At 33.0% G+C, this 20,362-nt stretch overlaps 1 long non-coding RNA gene across 1 annotated transcript; it reads left to right on the top strand.

Moving 5' to 3' along the window:
- Positions 1-11,460: 11,460 nt before the first annotated feature.
- On the top strand, positions 11,461-20,050 carry LOC110035826. The gene is made up of 2 exons (XR_002295174.1): positions 11,461-11,541; positions 19,921-20,050. It is a non-coding gene; the product is annotated as an uncharacterized LOC110035826 (long non-coding RNA).
- Positions 20,051-20,362: the final 312 nt, after the last annotated feature.

Genomic DNA, 20,362 nt, shown 5'->3' with positions numbered 1-20,362 from the left:
ACAAGAATTATTAACAAATTATTAGGATAAGCTGCAACATCGCGGTAACCGAACGTCTCTGCCATCGTTTTCAAAATGCACCTCACTAAATAAGCTGCCCCCAATCATGCCCTTAAGAAAGATAATCCACAAACTCAAACTACAAAGTGACTTCGTTCCTACTCATTTTACACATAATCAAACAATGAACTTTTATTTAACTCATGAAATATTAGAGTGTAATGAGGGAAAAATAGAACCAGGATTCCTTAAAATTCTTACCCTTTCGGCTCTTTCAAAGTTTCCTTCAAAATTTTCCTTTGTGCTCTATTCACTCTCTCTCACTAGTAAATCACAATCCAAGTCTACGCTCACTAAAACATGCCTACATTATAATACCATCCTCACTACTACAGCTGCTTCAGAAAATTTCTTCTGAACTCCAAGCGTGTCTAAAACTAATTTGAAATTGTTAGTGGGGCCATTGGGTTGTAGCGCTGCAAACAAGTGTTGCGATGCTGATTAGGTAACACTGCGGTGCTCAAAACATAGTGTTGCAGTGATATACTCTCTGTTTTAAGTCTCTTTCCTCGTAATATGGCATTTTGGTGCTTCTTAATTATTGTGACGCTTAACTTGACGTGCTGTGATGCCATGTTCTCGTTTTTCTTCGCCAGATCTAGTCATTATTGGCACTACGACGCTATGACCTTATGTTGCTATGCTTATTCTCTGGCACTCGTAGCACTGTAATTTTTATGATGTGGCATTATGTTCTCAATTTGATCCTCTTGTTTGGCCATTATCAACACTGCAACATAGTTGATACAATAATGCAACATTATTTCTCTCGTGTTGTGACACTCTAAACACAACACTGAAGTGCGATGCTCTTAGGATTTTGCTCCAAAATGACATCATCAGTGCTGCAGCGATCATTGATCAGCATTGCATTACTATCCTTTTATTTTTTTGCTTTTCTCCTTTAATTCTTTCACCTATGTGATTTCATGTCAGAAATAACATAATTAGTATCATTAACCTGCAAATAACACAATTTATTTATACATTTTAATATTAATTTTTATTCACGCAACACAATAATATTTCATTATGCCTTATAATAGCGCGAAATTGGGAATATATTCATGGTTTTTTCTCTTGTGGAAAGATCTTCAAAACTCATTTTGGACCAAAATATCCCTGTTTTTTGACCCAGGATACTTAATTGAAGTCTGTTTTCATTGAGAAGTCTGTTTTCATTGACAATGATTCAAATAGGATTTGACTATAATTCAATTCATAGTCGAGAAAAATTCTATACTTATTCAAACCCTATTAGAATCTTGTTCAAAAACATTATTCAAACCACACTCAAACATTTTTTGAACGTTATTCGAGTTGGTTTGAACATGGGTTATCATGGTTCGAGCATAGTTTGAGCACGGTTTGAATTATATTTGAACATTATTTGAATAGGGTTACAGTAGGGTTTGATAAAGATTGATGTTCAATATGGTTTAAGTATGATTTAAGCAATATTTAAATTGTATTTAAATATGGTTTAAATAATTTTTTACATTGTTTGAACAAGGGTTGCCCAATGTTTGATTATGATAAATACAACAAAATGCGTTACAACAATTATATTAGTGGTCAGTACAACTATCATTTAAGAGTGAAAACGAAAGATTATAACTATGTCCTAATTTAACTCTGTCATATTACTTGTGTCACATAACAGTTTTTAATAAAAAATTATAACACATGATAATAATACATCACAAAAAGAAAGTAAAACAAAATCTATAATATATCAGATGAAATATTAAAAAGTAATTATAAATTATGATATAACCTGTTATCAAATACTATAGCAACAAAATGATTCTAAAAATCAAAAGACATTAACAGTAATAGTAATTATAAATCATGAGACAGCCAAGCTCTACAAGTCTAATGAAGGAACAATAAAACAAGGTAATAACCCTAAAATAAAAAATAGAACATTTTATCAAGGATCCTGACTTTACCATTTCATTATTAGTATAAGCAATACTAAAAGTAATAACAATAGTAACAATAACAACAGTAAAAACAAGTTTTTATTAATTATCATATTTTTATTTAATTTGAATAAACTAAGATCATTTTTTATACAATATGCACAAGTCCTTTAGATATACCTCTACCTTTCTTAACATAAGTCGATTCAAAAACATCTACTCTCCTAACCGGATCATCAGATGGTCGACATTTAATGTGACCAAACATCTAAGACGACTCTTTGTAATTTTGTCTGCCATTGGAGCTACACCAACCCTTTAACGATTCATTTCAAATTTTGTCTCTAAGTGTAAAACCACTCATCCACCTAAGCATTCTCATCTCGACAACACTTAACTTTCTTTTATGTTCTCTTTTAAAGGCCAACATTTAGCTCCATAGAGCATTGCAGTCTTATCACCATCTTATAAAATTTTCCTTTCAGTTTAAGCTGTACTTTTCTATCACACAATAGGCCCGAAGCATTCCTCCACTTCAACCAACCAACTTGAATTCTACTAATAACATCCCCATTTATATCACAACTTTGACCAATAGACCTGTGGTATATAAAGCGTTCACACCTCGTGTTCAGCTCGTTCGAAATTGGCTCGTGAACAGTATGTTCGTGTTCAGCTCGAAAAACATATTCATGTTCTTGTTCGGCTCGAAATTAGCTCGTTATAATATAAAATTATTAAAATAATTTATTTGTTTATAATTTTTTATATAATAATTTTTCTAGAAAAACTGTTTGCATTGATAATTTAATTTCAAACAAATTTGAAGAATAAATTTCATAAAACATAGAATAACTAAAAAAATTTCAAGAATAAATTTCATACAAAATTTTAAACAAAAAGAATATTAATATTTTTCTTACAAAATTTTACACAATAATAACAACTTTATTTTAAATTTTACAATTTACAATTTAAACAAGGAAACTAAAATACAAATAAAATCTAAAATAAAAAACAAAATATACAAAATTTTACACAAAAAAATTACATTTATTTTTTGATGCACATACACTTATGACTTACATCAACTCAAAAAACTTTAAAAAATACATCAAATTTAAACTCAACTTTGTACTACTTCAATCTTGATGTTCGACGATCTAATAAGTGGTGATTAGTGAATGGTGATGAGCCAATGATGATTTTGTATATGCAATTCACAGTTATAAAAATATCACACATGAATAAACAAATTGAGTCTAAGGAATATCATCACCACAATTACACTAGTAGCAGAAAATCTTTTACAAAAAAAAAACAAATAAAAAGCAATAAACAAACATTAACCTGAAATCTTAAGAGAGAAAGAGAGTTAAAAAAAAATATACTTTCTTATATTTAAAAAAATTAACATATTTTTAAAAATACTCAAAAACATCTAAAAGTTGTTTAAAGAGTTTTAAAAATATGTTATTTCATACCAAAAAGTAATGCTTTATTTTAAATCAAAATATAAACAAAATACCAAGTTATCAAATACAAAAATTAAAAACAAAAGTGATCCCAAACAAATCCTTACCCAGTCCAAAAGGTGGAGGTTTACTGGGTTGGTTAGCTTGGTGACACTCTTACTAGTTACCCGTAATTTTACAAAAATTAAAAACAAAAATGATCCCAAACAAATCCTTACCCAGTCCAAAAGGCGAAGGTTTGTTGGGTCGGTTAGCTAGGTGACACTCTTATCAGTTACCAGTAACTATTTCCAATGCAACAATACCAAAATCATAAACATTTGTCTTTACTGTCAAGTAGCCCATTGGTACAATACATAAGGAGAAACATGAGTGATTTCGAGTTAGGCATAGCATAATACAACTACATACCTTTGCTTATAAACACAAACTAACCCTTTATAAATCAGTACCTAACTTGCTTAATTGTCTACATGAAGGGACTAAATACCTGAAAATTCACCTAGGAAATTTTTTTTTAATTGCCAATTAGCATGGCTTGCTTTAATGAGCTACACATCAAAATGAAACACAAAACCTACAAATTATCTACATAAAGCGGCAACAAAAATACTATGCATCGATGATAAAGTTATAAATCCAAACCTTAAAAGTTGTAGAAGAAAGACGATAAATTGCAACATCCAATTGAAATGAATACTACACTCATGTTATGCTTTCATTTTGCATCAAAATTACAAGAAAGGTTAGAATATTGCTGTCCTAAATAACGTCCAATAACCACACTTGGTAGACTCAAAAAATCCAAAAAATTATGAAATATTAGAGATTTCACTGCCAAAATCCTAAAAAATTAGGTTCCGCTCAAAAAATCTAAATAAATTTAAAAGAAATTTAAGAAAATTTAAATTAAGTTGCGAACCCAAAGATAAGTATCAAATATTAGAGAAAAGATGCTCAAATATAACACATCTGTAGCTAAACAAGCAACCAAACAAGAATATCGAGCAACCAAAAAAAATATCGAGCAATCGAGCCAACGACAATTATCCGAGGAGAAATAGAAGTAGACATTAGCAGAAGAACATGAACAACAAACCCTAAGCTCTTGCAGCAGAAAGCCTTTCGCGATTTTGAGAGGAGAAGGAGAAGACTCAGAAGAGGGAGAGGCAGCGGAACTCGAGAACTTTCGAGTGGGGAATGAGAGGTCGAGGTTAGGGTCTATTTTGTTATATAGTTTATAGTTATATATATTATATTATATAAAATATATAACTTATATTTTATAAATATATAATATTTATATAAGTAATAATAATATATTATTCTTAAAAATATTTTTATATATTTTAATTTATATGATATAATTTTAAAAAAAATATGATAATTTATTTTAAAATAAAAATTAATTAATTATAATTTATAATATTAATTTTATGAATATGAATTATGTGTATATATATATCTATATATTTATTTTCGAGCTAATTCGGGCCGAACACGAGCGAACAAATTTTTATTCGTGTTTGACTCGTTTACATTTTGAGCTTAAAAATTTATTTGTGAAATTTTTTTTGTGTTTAACTCGTAAAGCTTAACGAACGAGCCGAACACGAGCTGTTCGCGAACTACGTGTCAAATTGACATCCCTACTTTTAATAATTTGATAACCAATAGTTACAACTCTGTCACTAGAGCTACTACTACTAAAATTACATTCCATGTATTCAATTTTATTTTTGCTCAAATATTTTACTCAAATAAAGGCCTCTAGACTCTAATGTAGACATCCATAATTCAAGTTTTTCTAGAGTTTTTTTTCTCTTTTAGTCCTATCCACAAGAAGGATATCATCAGTGAAAAACATACACTAAGGTACATCCTCTTGTAAATGTCCAGTAAGAGCTTCCAAAACTAATGCAAAAAGTATGGGCTTAAAGTTGATCCCTAATTTAATCCAACTGAAATTGGAAAATATTTGGTCTATCTTTTTATTCGAACACAATTACCAGCTCTAGTATACACCAGCTCTAGTATACACATGTCTAGTATACACATGTTTAATGACTTGAATGTAAGTCATATCAACACCTTTCTTCTCTAGATTTCTCCAAAGGATATCACTTGGAACCCTTATCATAAACTTTTTCTAAATCAATAAAAATCATATGTAGATCCTCTTTATTCTTTTTGAACTTCTCCATCAAACCTCTCAATAAATGTATAACTTTCATAGTAGACCTGCCCTACATAACTCAAAATGATTATGAGAAATTTTTGTAATACGTTTTAACTTATGTTCAATTACCATCTCCCGTAATTTTAGAGTACGACACATCAACTTAATTCCTTTATCATTGCACAGTCTAATGCATCCCTTTATTCTTAAAAGTGGGGACAAAAATACTCTTCCTCCACTCTTCAGGTATATTTTTTGTTTTAAAATAATATTAAAGAGTTTAGAAAGCCAAGAACTCCTAAATCTTCTAAATATATCTACACTTCAATTGGGATATCATCAGGTTTTATAGAATTTTCATCATTGGTTTTCTTTAAAGCCTCTTCAACTTTTTTTTTACTAATGCGACAATAGAAATGAAACATTTTATTATTATTAACGATATTAAGATAATTAAGGTCGATTGTATTTTCTGAAAATTCATTAAAAAGTTTATTAAAATAACTCATCCACCTTTGTTGAATATCTTTTTCTAAATAAAACACTTTTTGATTTTTGTCTTTAATACACTTTACTTTCTTTTTTAAACATATATTGAAAAAGCCTTAAGGCAAATATATTAAAGAGGAAAATATACAATCAGGTTGTATGAGTGGGCCTAAAAGAAGACACTCAACCTACAAGATACAACAAACACAAAATCCCAAAAAAAAAAAAGATACTTATATGATAAAAAAACCAAAAACCACCAATGCGTGCAAAAAGCTAGGGACGACTTAGTCTATTCCTACTTCTGTCTCGAGTTATTGGAAGGGAGCCCACTAACAAATTGGTGAGGTGCGTACAATTACCTGAAGTAACCAAAGTATCGTTCATCAAATTCCTGAGCTCAAGTAGGTCTCCATTCTTCTTTTTCCTTCTGGATGTGTAAACCTCTCATTCCTCATCCGAGGATTGACTCATCTGATTAGTAGATTGGTCCAAAGGTGGCCGAACATGTGTAAATTGTTGCACATCATGAACCCATGTGCCTGAGTAACATTAACATTTTGCTCGACTTGATGAGACGGTAGAGAAGCAGTAACAATATTGTCATTCATAACATCAATGATAGGTTCTAGGGCAGGTGAAGTTTGAAATGTTTGCCTTGCCCCCACGGAAAGAGGTTCCAAAGATGGGGAAACTACAACATTGTGTGGAGGTTGAATAGTTGACATATTGCTTGTGAGGATAGTGACATTTTCAGGGCTATACTTTTGATGATCTATTATGTCGATAACTTGGATCATATCAGGAGGGGGAATCACTGCCTCTGACAGAACAGTTTGCTTCTTTGATCTGAGGTGGGGGCGTGGATGATGACATTGAGAATTGGAGTGACGAAACGTATGATTGTTCGAACAATATGAAGGGAAATGTTCAATTACAACATTTTGCTAATATCCATGGTACTGATAGAAGTGATGTTCCTTTCAATGAGTGCTCTGGTATCAGAAGGATGAGAAAAATTAAAAGTAGGAATGTCCGTTTTGAGCGGCTTACTATGAGCTGAGATAATAAAATACAAAATTTTTTGAGTAAAATAACGAAATTTCAAGTCAGGGAGGAGAATCTAAACTGAAAATATTGGTGGTTTCATTATTGATGGTTGCATATGTGGGTCAAAATACACCGACTATTTAAAAATCTTTATTGTTTTGTGATCAATCCAGATTACTTTTTTAACAAATAATCGTGTGTAATCCTCTTCATTATTAAGCTGAATAAGAATGTGTCTTCCATCTAAAAGTTCAACTTTTCACTCCCAACAAGATGCATAAGCTCAAATTCCTTACGAATAAACTCCATTTTGGGATGACCATAAAGAAATTTTCTGACCAAATTCAAACGAAAGGAGGAAGCAAGTTGATTACATTTAGCTTCTATAAAAAAAATGATAGACTTCTCATTATTCCTATCAGGTTTCTTGATGTCTTTTGTCAAATCAAACGAAGGAGGGAAAAAGAACGATTTTAGAGTACCTGAGGCGAGGACTCCCGTAAGGGCAGTGACATATGATCTGTCCGAAGCCATCACCATAAGAGGGAGGCACGACGATAGAACAATGAATTTGCAGTGGACGGAAGAGCAAAATTTTGAAGGGGATCAACTCCCTGCCAAGTTCAGTAGAGGACGAAACAGAAACGAGACGCGCTAACGACACGGTTCTATTCGTATACGTTGTAGAAGACGAGCAACAAAAGACTGGAAAACTATAGAATGCGATTAGGTTGAACCCGCAAAAGTCAAAGTGAAGCGTTTTATTATTATTAACGATATTAAGATCACTAAGGTCGGTCGTATTTTCAAAAACATCATTAAAAATTTTATCAAAGTAACTCACCCACTTATGTTAAATATCTTTTCTAAGAAAAACACTTTGTAATTTTCATCTTTAATACACTTTACTTGGGTTAAATATTTGTTTTTCTTTTCTCTTTGTTTGGCTAGTTTATACATATATTTTTCACCATTCTTAGTATATAATCTTATATAAAGATCACTAAAAGCAGAATTTTTAATGTCACGAATTGTTCTTTTAGACTTAATGCGGTTCGTTTGATATTTTTCCTAGTTATCTAAGCTTTTACATTTAAACCTATTTTTATGACACATATTTTTATATTTTATCTTTTCCTGCACATTATTATTCAGCCATCAACTTTTTTTATTTATAGAAACTTTTTTTTTTGATTCTCTAAGTGCAACTTTTGTCACCTTGATTAATAATGTTTGTTACTTTTTCCCACATAGAATTTACTTCTTTATGAATATCCTAAATCTTGAAAGCTTGAAGCTTACTCATAAAAATATTTTTTTTTGTATTTTATGTGTCCCCATCTAATTATACGACAGTGATTCCTAGTATTATTTATTTTACAACTATTTATCTTAAAATCCAAAACTAATAATCGATGTTGAGTACTTGAATCCTCACTCGGAATGACCAGACCTTACAATCTTTACATTCTTGATGATCTCTTCTTCTCATAAGAAAATAATCAATTTGTGTTTTATTAGATTCATTTTTATAAGTAATAATATATTCATCTCTTTTCTTGAATAACGTATTACCAATAACAAAATCAAATGCTACAGCAAAATCCATTATGACTCTACCTTCATCATTAATCGCTTCAAAACCGCAGCCACTGTGAATATTCTCTACCACTCTGCTGACATGTCCATTTAAATTACCTCCAATAAAATTCTTCCTTCATGAGGTATCATTTATATAAGTCTTCTAGGTTATTCTATAATTTTTCTTTTGAACTTATATCTAAACTTGTTTGAGGAGCATAAGCATATATAATATTAAAATTCTTAATATCTACAACGCTCTTAAGAGCTATAATTCTATCTCCAATTATATTATTTTTTAGAACATTATCTTTCAAATTCTTATCTATAATTACACCTACAACATTTCTATTGCGACTCTTACCTGAATACCAAAGTTTAAAGCATAAGTTATTAATCTCCTTAGTTTTTTCTCCAACCTATTTAATTTCTTGAATACATAAGGTATTTATCTTTCTATGAATCATAATATCAATTAATTTCATTAATTTAACTGTGTAAATATATGAGCACTTTGTTGCTCTTTTAACTCAGCATCCTTGATGCTCTCGTAAGGAACTTAGTACATCTTACCTCATTTTGGATGACTTCATAAGCCCAGTACCGTAATGATACTGTACATCCATTTATACTGTATTTTGTTAGCGCATTCTTGTTAAAGTTAGTTGTCTGATAGTACAGCGTATTTCACTTCAGCCTCTTTTGTGTTTTCACTTGTGCCAGTCTATGTGCCAGTCTGCCTGATTGGCATTTAAAAAAATGCATCTTCAGCCATGTAAAACATGTGAAAATAACAGTGTTTGAAATGTTTGAGGAGGTTATTATCTACAAGAAATATTACCCAAGCTCCACATGCCATCTTCCGTAGTGCACTTCAAGAAAACATTAATCAGGTTTATATTTTTGAAATCGTCCCTAACGAAGTAGTTAGTAACTTATTGCTTCTGTCCTAGCTTCTTATCACATTGGAATTCCTCAAAGTGCAGCCTAGTGGCCAAAGCAGCTGCCAGAAGACTTATTCAGGTGAAAATTAAAATGATTAGCTCAAATGTACAAAAAATGATAATAAAATAATTATGAAAGAAAAAAATATAACTTAGAATTTGAATTGTGGGAATTTCCTGCCAGACTTGATGTGGTGGTGGTTTCCGCCAATATCACTCCACTAGATTTTGCCTCTTCACTTTGATTTGTTCCATGTTTTCTTTTCCAAAGGGTAATTGGCAATTTATTCAGGTAGGCTGGCTAACAACCACCAACAAAGAGTGTCCGTGACACAATTGGTAGTCTTCTGTTAATCTAGAGAGAAGGAGATGGGATGGAGATGGGGTTGGGGTTGGGGGTGGGGATTTCATAATTTGGATGGACGCCAATGATTTCTTGATTAAACTCTTAACACTGGTTGCAGATAATGCAATGCTTGCTCGTTGTTTGCTGTTGGAATCAGCTGTCCCCTGTCCTGGCATAGAACTTTCCAACCTTATGGTATCAAGAATGGCCCTTCAATTGAATACCTGGATCAGAATTTCTGCCAGCCCAAAAATCCACCTCTATCTCTTGTTGGACGACCCTAGAATACCTAGGTATTATGACCTATTGTGGGCAATTAATGTTGTACTCTGCTACAATATCCTTTCCTTTTCACCCTCCAAAACCAACTCTCTAACACAGGTTACTGAGATAATTCAACCAAGGCCTGAAGGAACAATGTTTAGGCTAGCTTCCATTAAAGATTATAAAACAATGGTTTGAAAACCTACATTTAAAAAAATTAGAAGTTCTAACCATTTATAATAATCGGAATCTTAACCAAGTCATCATCCATAGGTTGAAGGAGCACTTCCTTGATTTATTCAGCATTTTCTGGCCCGTGTATGGTGAAAGTATTGCAATCTTGATGTGCTTGGCGATGTGATCACTTCTTCCAAAATTTTCATTTGATGGAATAGGATTTTCTAATTTATTGAATTCAACCAGTATTGACGGTAGAGTACTTAAAGAGGATATCTTTGTCTTAGGGCATCAAAAATTCTTTTCTACGAGACTGGATTTAATTTTCAAACTGTATTATTAAGATGAAAAAAATAAGCGCATATCTTTATTCTTGGCAGAGAGCATATTTTGTTATTATTATATAACACTTGCTACTCTTGTCTTTTTTCTCGAACAATGAAGGCATGCATGTTCTTTTAGTGTTGTATGGCTCTCATGGGCAGGAAAATGGATTCCCCATTGTTATTTCCAGCTTTTTTATTTTCATCACTTAATGGCACAAGCACTACTTTCTGGCAAATACTAAAATATTTGTATTATAGTAACAATCAAAAGTAGTTTGTTTTATTGCCATTATCTCCCTAGTAAATAGTGCCAAATATCCATCAGAATAATGCGACACCATACATTAACTTGACATTTCTTATTGATGAGAATGGTATTAAAGTACGTTGCACTATCTTTTTCCACATGCCATTGCATTTAAAAAATGGCTAATCTACTGTACAATCTTTATCAACCAAACGAATCTTACTTGGTATTAGGGTTTGCTTGTTTTGAGCTTTACTTTTAGCACTAGTTTATTCATTATTATCAAAGAAATTGTTGAATGAATTAATATTCATTGTTTTGCTTCCACCAGAATGTTTATTTCACAAGCAATAATGAAGTGTGTTTTCTTTTGCAATCTCTTCCAAATTTTTAGGTGTCTCCTGATCAAGCACAGTTGTTAGCAATTCTTGTGGAAATTCTGGGAGCAGTTAAATGCATTGAAATTGGTGTTTATACGGTATGTAATCTCAAGCTTTCTTTTATTATGGATTTGTTTTATGTCTTGAAGAAGTCGTGTAATTAGTTTTTCTTTTACCTTCTTTCAAAACATGTTACATGAAATTTAAGAATCGGAAGGGACCAGTGTGACTTCTCTTGTTAAAATATTGGCTTCAGATTCCATGCCAAACTATTTGACGGATGTCTCTTTCTGCCAGAAGTATTGTAACGCTGTAGAAAAATTTAGAAAGTAAATAAGATGAATGAGAAGTTAATATCTGATGAAATTATGTAGGATGATTTCCTTTTGTTCATATTTTCAGGTTTTTCTAGGGTAGCTAGACACTCCGTTTTCAACTATTACAGAGCCGGCATTAAGACTGGTAGAACTAGGGTAGTAATCCTATGATTGTTGATAGGGATATTTTTCTTTTAGTTGGATTAACTATATTCTAACTTAATAGACCAGTCTATGGCATCCAGGAATGATGGAACCATATGATTAGGTTTGTAATCATTCTCTCCACTTTTCGTTTTCAGCTTATTTCTCTATCCTAAATTCAGATAACTGCTATTATAAGTTATGCATTTTGAGTGTACCAATTGGCCTTAATTGCAACTTCACTTATGTGACTGGTAGAACTAATTAACCCTAGCGGTTTATGCCTATGTAAAATCTCGGATTTGATCATATGGTCCTCATAAAATGGTGACCAAATGTTTGGGAGATGCATTATCTAATTTTTAATATACCTTCTGAAATTTTGTATCAAAATAACAACTCCCTCAGAAGAGTTGGACATAAATTTTAGGAGTCCATAGATTTAGAGAAGAATCTTAATCATTTTAAAATAGGAGCATTTGCATAAACAACACACAATTCTTATGCACTTATATATCTCACACCTAAACTTTCATATTTACGCAGATAACGCTCAAATCTTTAATATCACATAAAAAACAACATGATTACCATTTCTAAAAGTGAAATATTCTTTTTCATGCATAGGTTTAAAGCGGTAGTGTATGTATGTAAATATGAAAGTGGAGGTGTGAGATATGTAAATTGTTGAAAGATCTTGCAAATAATGATGATTATATTTCATATTTATTATAATTCTATATTTCGAGGGTTATTAATTATATGAGAGATCTTAGGAATCTCTATTTATTTTGTCTCCTTAATTAAAGAGATTAGCAACCTATTATATTTGTTATTATTTCTTTCTTTACCTATTGTATTCTGTTTTTATTGCTTTCCTTACCAATAAGTTCTGTACTGAGTATTTATACCCCTCTTTGTTTTAATAAGAATAAGTCCTCTTATATCTTTTTCATGGTATCGGAGATTTACGATCAACAGGCGTTCGGTTAATTTCCGTATCATATAGTATTCATCGTCGAAGTCCTTCGGAGCAGACGGGATCGTGATTGATCGACTCAGACAAGATCTTCGTCGTCGCCTGGAAGTCCTTCGGCGCAGAGACCCGGAACTCCGCCTTTCCATTCTCTACTTCGTCGTCGTCTCGAAATCCTTCGGCACAGAGACCCGAAACTCTGCGAAGCAACTGCGACCAGAGCTCGAGAGGATCACATCTCGCTGGCAACTTCGGCCAAACCCTCGCCTGCTTTGTTCGGGACTCCTCGATCATCTTCTCGTTAGTCTTCGTTCATTTGGCTTCGCCTGCTTTGTCTTCGTTCGGGACTCCTCAATCGTTCAGCTTCGTTAATTCGGCTTTTTGCTCGATTTGCTCACTCGAAGGGTTACTGCTGCAAACTCCTAGACAGCACGTGCTCGAGCAAATTCACCTTCCTTCGTCTCTAAAATGTCTAAATTCAAGTCTAGGACAAGTCAGCCTCTTCAGCCATCTCAGCCCGAACCTCACAGAAATACATCTGAAAATCATCTCATTCAGATCACTACAATTCGACTAAATGGTGATAATATTCTTCGACACACCTGACAGGCAGTAGTCTGCTCTGATACCACTTGTCACCTCCCAAAAGAGCCCTTAAGAGAGGTGGGCAGCCCAGGACCTAAATACTGCTTTTGGGCCCTACACCTAGTCGATGTGGAACTATTTGTCCGTGACAACGTGCTCAAGAAAATTCACCATCCTTCGTCTCTAAAATGTCTGAAGTCACGTCCAGGACAAGTCGGCCATCTCAGCTCGAACCTCATAGAAATACATCTGAAAATCATCCCATTCAGATCTTTACAATCCGACTAAATGGTGATAATTTTCTTCGATGGTCACAATCTATTCACATGTATGTCTGAGGAAGAGGAAAGATTGACTATATAACAAGTGATACTAAACAGCCTGATGTGAATGACATAACATATGTCATTTGGGATGCGGAAAACTCAATGGCAATGACATGTTCAATTCCATGACTGAAGAGATAAGTACAAATTATCTGTGTTACTCTACAACCAATGAATTATGGGACAATGTTTCAGAAATGTACGCTGATCTTGGAAATCAATCCAAAGTTTAAGAGTTGATCCTGTGACTTGGGAAAATTTGCCAAGGTGAGGATTCTGTGACAAAGTATTTCAATTCTCTTAAAAGGATTTGGCAGGATCTGGACTTATTCAACGATCATGAGTGGAAATCAAAGAATGACGACAACCAGTACAAGAAGATAGTGGATACTGGCCGAATCTTCAAATTTCATGCAGGTTTAAACGTTGAATATGATGTGGTCTGTGGCCGAAAATTGGAAGAAAACCCCTGCCACCAATTGGTGAAGTTTTTGCAGAGGTAAGGAGAGAAGAGAGTCAGAGACATGTGATGTTGGGAAAGATGTTGGCAGGTTCAATCGAGTCCGTGGAAGGATCAGCCTGGCTATTCCTAATAAGTAGGAAAACTTCTCACAACCAACGTGTAGAAGACAAAACAACCTGTACTGTGACTAATGTGGAAAGCCATGCCATACTAGCGAAAAATATTGGAAATTGCATAGTAAACCACCTAATAGTAAGGGAAAAAAATCTGGTGAACATAGCACACCTACCGCAAATGAGGCTGAGTCATCTCCACTTAATAAAGAGCAATCAAGTTATCTTCTTAAACTGCTGAAATCTTGCTCATCATCTAATGCGCCTATCGGTTCTATAACACAAACAGATAGTAATCCTTTGGCTTTTCTAGAAAGTACCACGCCTTGGATCATTGATTTAGGAGCCTCTGATTATATGACAAGCTGTTCTCAATTATTTGTTTCATATTATCCATCTTTCGGTTATGAAAAATCAGAATTGCTGTTAACAGTTTTTCACCTATTGCAGGAAAAGGAAATATTAAAATTTCAGAAAAAATTTCTTTGAAATCTGTCTTATATGTTCTAAAACTTACATGTAATCTTCTTTCTGTTAGCAAATTGTCTAAAGATTTTGATTTTTTCATTTTTTTCTCTCCTTCCAATTGTGTTTTTCAGGATTGAAACTCGAGGAAGATGATTGGAACTGCTAGAAAAATAAATGGATTGTAATACTATGATGAAGCTGATTCTGCTAATAAAACGACTCATGGATTAGGTAGTACAAGTTCAAGATTTGACCATGATCAGATTATGTTATGACATAAAAGATTAGGGCATCCCAGCTTTCCATATCTCAAATCATTATTTCCTAAACTATTTAAAAGTATTGATTATTCAAAACTTCATTATGAAGCGTGTAATTTATCTAAAAGTCATCGTATTTTGTTTTCAATAAAATCATTTCCTGCTTCAAAACCATTTTATTTGGTGCATAGTGATGATTGGGGCCCATCTAAAGTTAACACACTTTCAGGAAAAAAATGGTTTGTAACATTTATTGATGATCACACACGAGTTTGCTGGATGTATTTATTGGAAAAAAAACTGAAGTTGAACAACGATTTAAAGATTTTTTTCACATGATTGAAAATCAATTTTAAACAAAAATTGACATTCTAAGAATGGATAATGTGACTGAATATTTCAACAAATATTTGAGAACATTTATTTTGAAAAAAAATATTCTGCACCAATCCACTTGTCGTGCCACATCACAACAAAATGGTATTGCTGAAAGAAAAAATAAACATTTACTCGAAGTTACCAGGGCACTTATGTTTTTCATGAATGTTCCTAAATATCTTTGGGATAATGCACTCCTCACCTCTTGTTATTTAACAAACAAAATGTCATTTCAAGTTCTGAAATTTAAAACACCTTTCTTTGGATGTGTTTGCTATGTGCATAACCTAAATGTGTTTCACTCAAAACTTGATCCCAAAGCCGAAAAATGTGTTTTTATTGGGTATGCTTTCAATAAATGTGGGCACAAATGCTTTAATCCTGAAAAAAAGAAATTTTTTGAGAGCATGGATGTCAAGTTTATCGAGGATCACCCGTTTTTTCAAAATAATTTTCTTCATGAGAAATTAGTTGAAGAAAATAATTTTTGAGAAACTTTACTCATTCCTTCAACTAATTCATTCAACTAATTCTCCTTTAACTAATTCTGATATGGAAACTAGGGTCAGTACTACTAATTCTATTTTGCTAGATAATATTTTATCAGAGACAAGGGGAGAAGTACTTTCAACGGATCATAATCCTCAACATGAGCTGCAGGTTTATACTAGGAAGAAATTCCATAAAGTTACTACAATCCCAGTTATTCCCGCAGCAGATGTTCAATCACATTTGCCGAATAATGACCCTACAACTCAGAGTAACCTTCCCTCTACTTTCACTCCTTCTGATCTTGATCTTTCAATTGCTTTCAAAAAAGGAATCCGAGCAAGTATGAAACATCTTATCACACAATACTTGTCATATGAAAAAATATCCAAAAATCATAGAGCATTTATGTCTAGGATTTCTAACATATTTGTTCCAAGAAATATTCAGGAAGCATTAAGTGAATCGAGTTGGAAGTTAGCTGTGATTGAAGAAATAAATACTCTTAAAAGAAATAACACCTGGACAGACATTGATCTACCTAAAGACAAGAAGATGATTGGATGTAAATGGGTGTTCACTGTGAAGTTTAAAGCTGATGGAAGTGTGGAGAGATACAAAGTGAGACTAGTAGCAAAAGGATTTACTCAAATTCATGGTATTGATTACCAAGAGACTTTTGCTCCTGTTGCTAAAATTAACTATATTAGAGTACTTCTTTCTCTTGCTGTTAGCTTCAACTGACCACTTCATCAATTTGATGTAAAAAATGCGTTTTTAAATGGAGAATTGCGAGAAGTATATATGGACCTACCACCCGGATTTGAAGAAAAATTTGGAAAAGGTAAAGTATGCAAATTAAAAAAAGTCTATGTACGGGTTAAAGCAGTCTTCTAGAGCTTGGTTTGAGCGTTTTGGTGATGTTTTTATTAGACATGGATTCTCTCAAAGCCAAGCTGATCACACTCTTTTTTTCAAACATTTCATTAAAGATAAAGTAGCCATTGTGATTGTGTATGTAGATGACATAATCATGACAGGGGGTGATCCTCTGGAGATTAGCAACCTGAAGAGAAAACTTGAAGCCAAATTTGATATTAAAGACTTGGGAAACCTGAAATATTTCATCGGAATGCAGTTTGTAAGATCCAAGGAGGGAATTTTTGTCAATCAACACAAGTATGTATTTGATTTACTCAAAGAAACAGGAATGAAAGGTTGCAAGGCAGCAGATACGCCAATAGAACATAATATAAAATTGAAAACAACGAAAACTAATACCATCGAAAACTAATGAGGTAATGGACAAAGAACGCTATCAAAGATTGGTAGGGCGACTAATCTATTTTAATCAATTCATGCATTCACCTGGACTTACTCACTTCGAAGCTGTATTCCTAATTTTGAGATATCTCAGAAGAAATCCTGGAAAAGGGCTTTTGTTAAAAAAAAGAGAATATCTTCTAATAGAGGCCTACACAGATGCAGATTGGGCAGGAGACGTAAATGATAGAAGTTCCACATCAGGTTATTGTACCTTTGTAGGCGGAAATCTAGTTACTTGGAAAAGTAAAAAACAGTGTTGTAGCAAGAAGTAGTGCCGAAGCAGAATTCCGCTCGGTGGCCCATGGACTCTGTGAAGTATTATGAATAAAAAGACTCCTGGAAGAGTTGAAGATTCCTATACCAACACCTATTAAAGTTTAGTGCGACAACGAGACTGCAGTCTTTATAGCTCATAATCCAGTTCTACATGACAGAACAAAACATGTAGAAGTTGACAAACATTTCATCAAGGAGAAGATAGATAGTGGTGTGATATGTATGTCCTACATACTAACTGCTAGCCAAACAACAAATATTCTAACAAAAGGCCTTTCAAAGTGCAACACGAGAATCTAGTTAGCAAGCTTTCCATGAGTGACATCTTCATGCCAGCTTGAGGGGAAGTGTTGAAAGATCTCAGAAATAATGCTGATTATATTCTATATTTATTATAACTCTATATTTAGAAGGTTATAAATTATATGAGGGATCTTAGGAATCTCTATTTATTTTGTCTCCTTAATTAGAGAGATTAGCTGCTTATTATCTTTGTTATTATTTCTTTCCTTACCTACTTTATTCTGTTTTTATTGTTTTCCTGACCAATAAGTCTTGTAATGGGTATTTATACCCCTCTTTGTATCAATAAGAATAAGTCATCTTATATCTTTTTCATAAATATACAAGAATTGTGCGCTATGTTTGCAAATTTATCTTTAAATTATCAATCATAGGAATATTCCTTTCCAATTTTCAATCATAGGAACAATGAACTAAAAGGCAATCTGAAATACAAATAATATAGCTGAAGCCAAAAATGCTAAAGATTAGGGAACTTCAAGAAAAGGCCGATGACTTCCAGTTGTAAACTCAGGAACCATAAAATAGAGGATTATTGTAACAATTTAACTCCCACAAGAATCTCAAGTCTATTTGGAGTCTGAAAACAGAATTATTGTGCTGTAAAAAAGCTAAAAGCCCAACAACACTTTTTAAGTTCTAATATCTACGGGTGTCAGAAAATGACTGGACATGCCAACTCAACCTAGACTCTACTTGAAAATTGTGTTCGAGAGAAACTTTTTTGTTGGGTTCGGGTTAGGAATCTTAACCGTTTAATTTTTTGGATTTTGTCGGGTTGACCAGCCAACCTAAAATTGATAGTTCGACCCAAGATTGACCTGAAATCAACCCGAATTACCCTAAATCAGCCCTAATAGTTTTATGACTCGTGTTAACGGGTTATAGGGTCAGCGAGTTGAAGGCAGGTAGGGCTGGGCTAGACTTTCTAACCTATTTAATATTTGTGTTGGTTTGGGTCAATTAGTTTCAGATCGAGTCAACTTTGGGTCACATCCAAACCCGACTTGGAAACCAATTTGACACCCTTGCTGATAATCTCATAAATGTAAAACTAATGTCCATATCATGGACCAATTGGAGATTCTTGAAATAAACAAAGGCTAAATAGAACCAGCTAAACCACTGAAAACAGCAGGCCAACAAATCAAGTCAAATTTTCAATTGATGTTTCCTTCAAGTGCAAGCGTTCAAATGCCAATCAGTTATTAGCACTGATATAATGATTAATTATTTTTATCCGTTGTTCAACTCATTTGTCTGCTGAATCTGAATTTTTAGCTTTTACTAAATAGTATTTGGTGTGAGAAAATTTGATTGTTCTTATATATATTAATTTTTCTAGTATTAAAGCTTGTAAGGGTTTGTAGTTTACAAAGGCTAATGTGAGTCAAAGACTCCATAGTGGTGATATGTTGGACCCTTCTGGAGTCCTGCATGAGCACATTTTGTGTTCAATTGTATGTTACTGTTCAGATCACGAATGTCTTTGCTAAACAAGAGTAAGATGGAGAACATCCACTCTAAACCATGTACTTGGAACTTTAGGACCTATTCTCATGTTAGATGTCATGCTTGCATCATTTATGAGATAGAAGCATAACTTGCATGACATTCGAGTCAATTTTCTATTTGGATCCCAACATTACAATGAACAAAGGAGTATGTTGTTCTCCGTAGGGAGCCACTAATTCACCAAAGCTTTCTATTAAATAAATACAGATTGACTTACTCATTTTTCTGGCATATTGCTACAAGATTTTGTTAAATAAAAAATTTGCTCCTTTTCTTGTTAGGCTTCCTTTCTATAATGCAAGAACTCAAGCACTGATTTGCATTTTAGTTTCACCTTTTTATAAGCGGGATGCTATGCGATATTCAAAATATATTTTCTTTTCTTTTATCATCCTTCTACTTTTTACTTTAGTAATAGCCGTTTTTATTGTTAAACTAATGTATTATTTGATTAACATTAGATTCCTGAAAAGATAGTTCTTCAATGTTATTTTTTATAAGCTTCATTTGCATTAATATGCTCTTTCTTTTTTTCCAGGGGTACTCATCTTTAGCTATTGCATTAGCTCTACCTGATTCAGGCTATTTGGTTGCATGTGAAAGAGATGCGAACTGTCTTGAAATTGCTAAGAAGTATTATGAGCGTGCAGGTGTTTCCGACAAGGTGAGCATTTACTTTAATAAGATGCCTATTCTTTCAACTTTTGAACTGTAGGATCAAACATATTTATATGATGGTGTTTCCATTACAGTGATGAAGTTGGATAAAATTTCCGATTATAAATCATTAAAGCTAGGTTCTTCTGGAATACAACTGTATAACACAGACGAATAAAAATATGTCTGGTCAATATGGTCAAAATTTATGATTATTTCAGTTTAGCTTTATGTGAAACAAGCAATAGCACCAAAGTGTAGTATGCAAAATGTTCTTCAACAAAAACATATTATATTTCCCTCACAGTGATGTAGTTAGAAAT

Source organism: Phalaenopsis equestris, unplaced genomic scaffold, assembly GCF_001263595.1.
Source record: "Phalaenopsis equestris unplaced genomic scaffold, ASM126359v1 Scaffold200156, whole genome shotgun sequence".
Lineage (NCBI taxonomy): Eukaryota > Viridiplantae > Streptophyta > Magnoliopsida > Asparagales > Orchidaceae > Phalaenopsis > Phalaenopsis equestris.
Note: the sequence above shows the minus strand (reverse complement) of the source record. Positions and strands in the feature narration are given on the sequence as shown.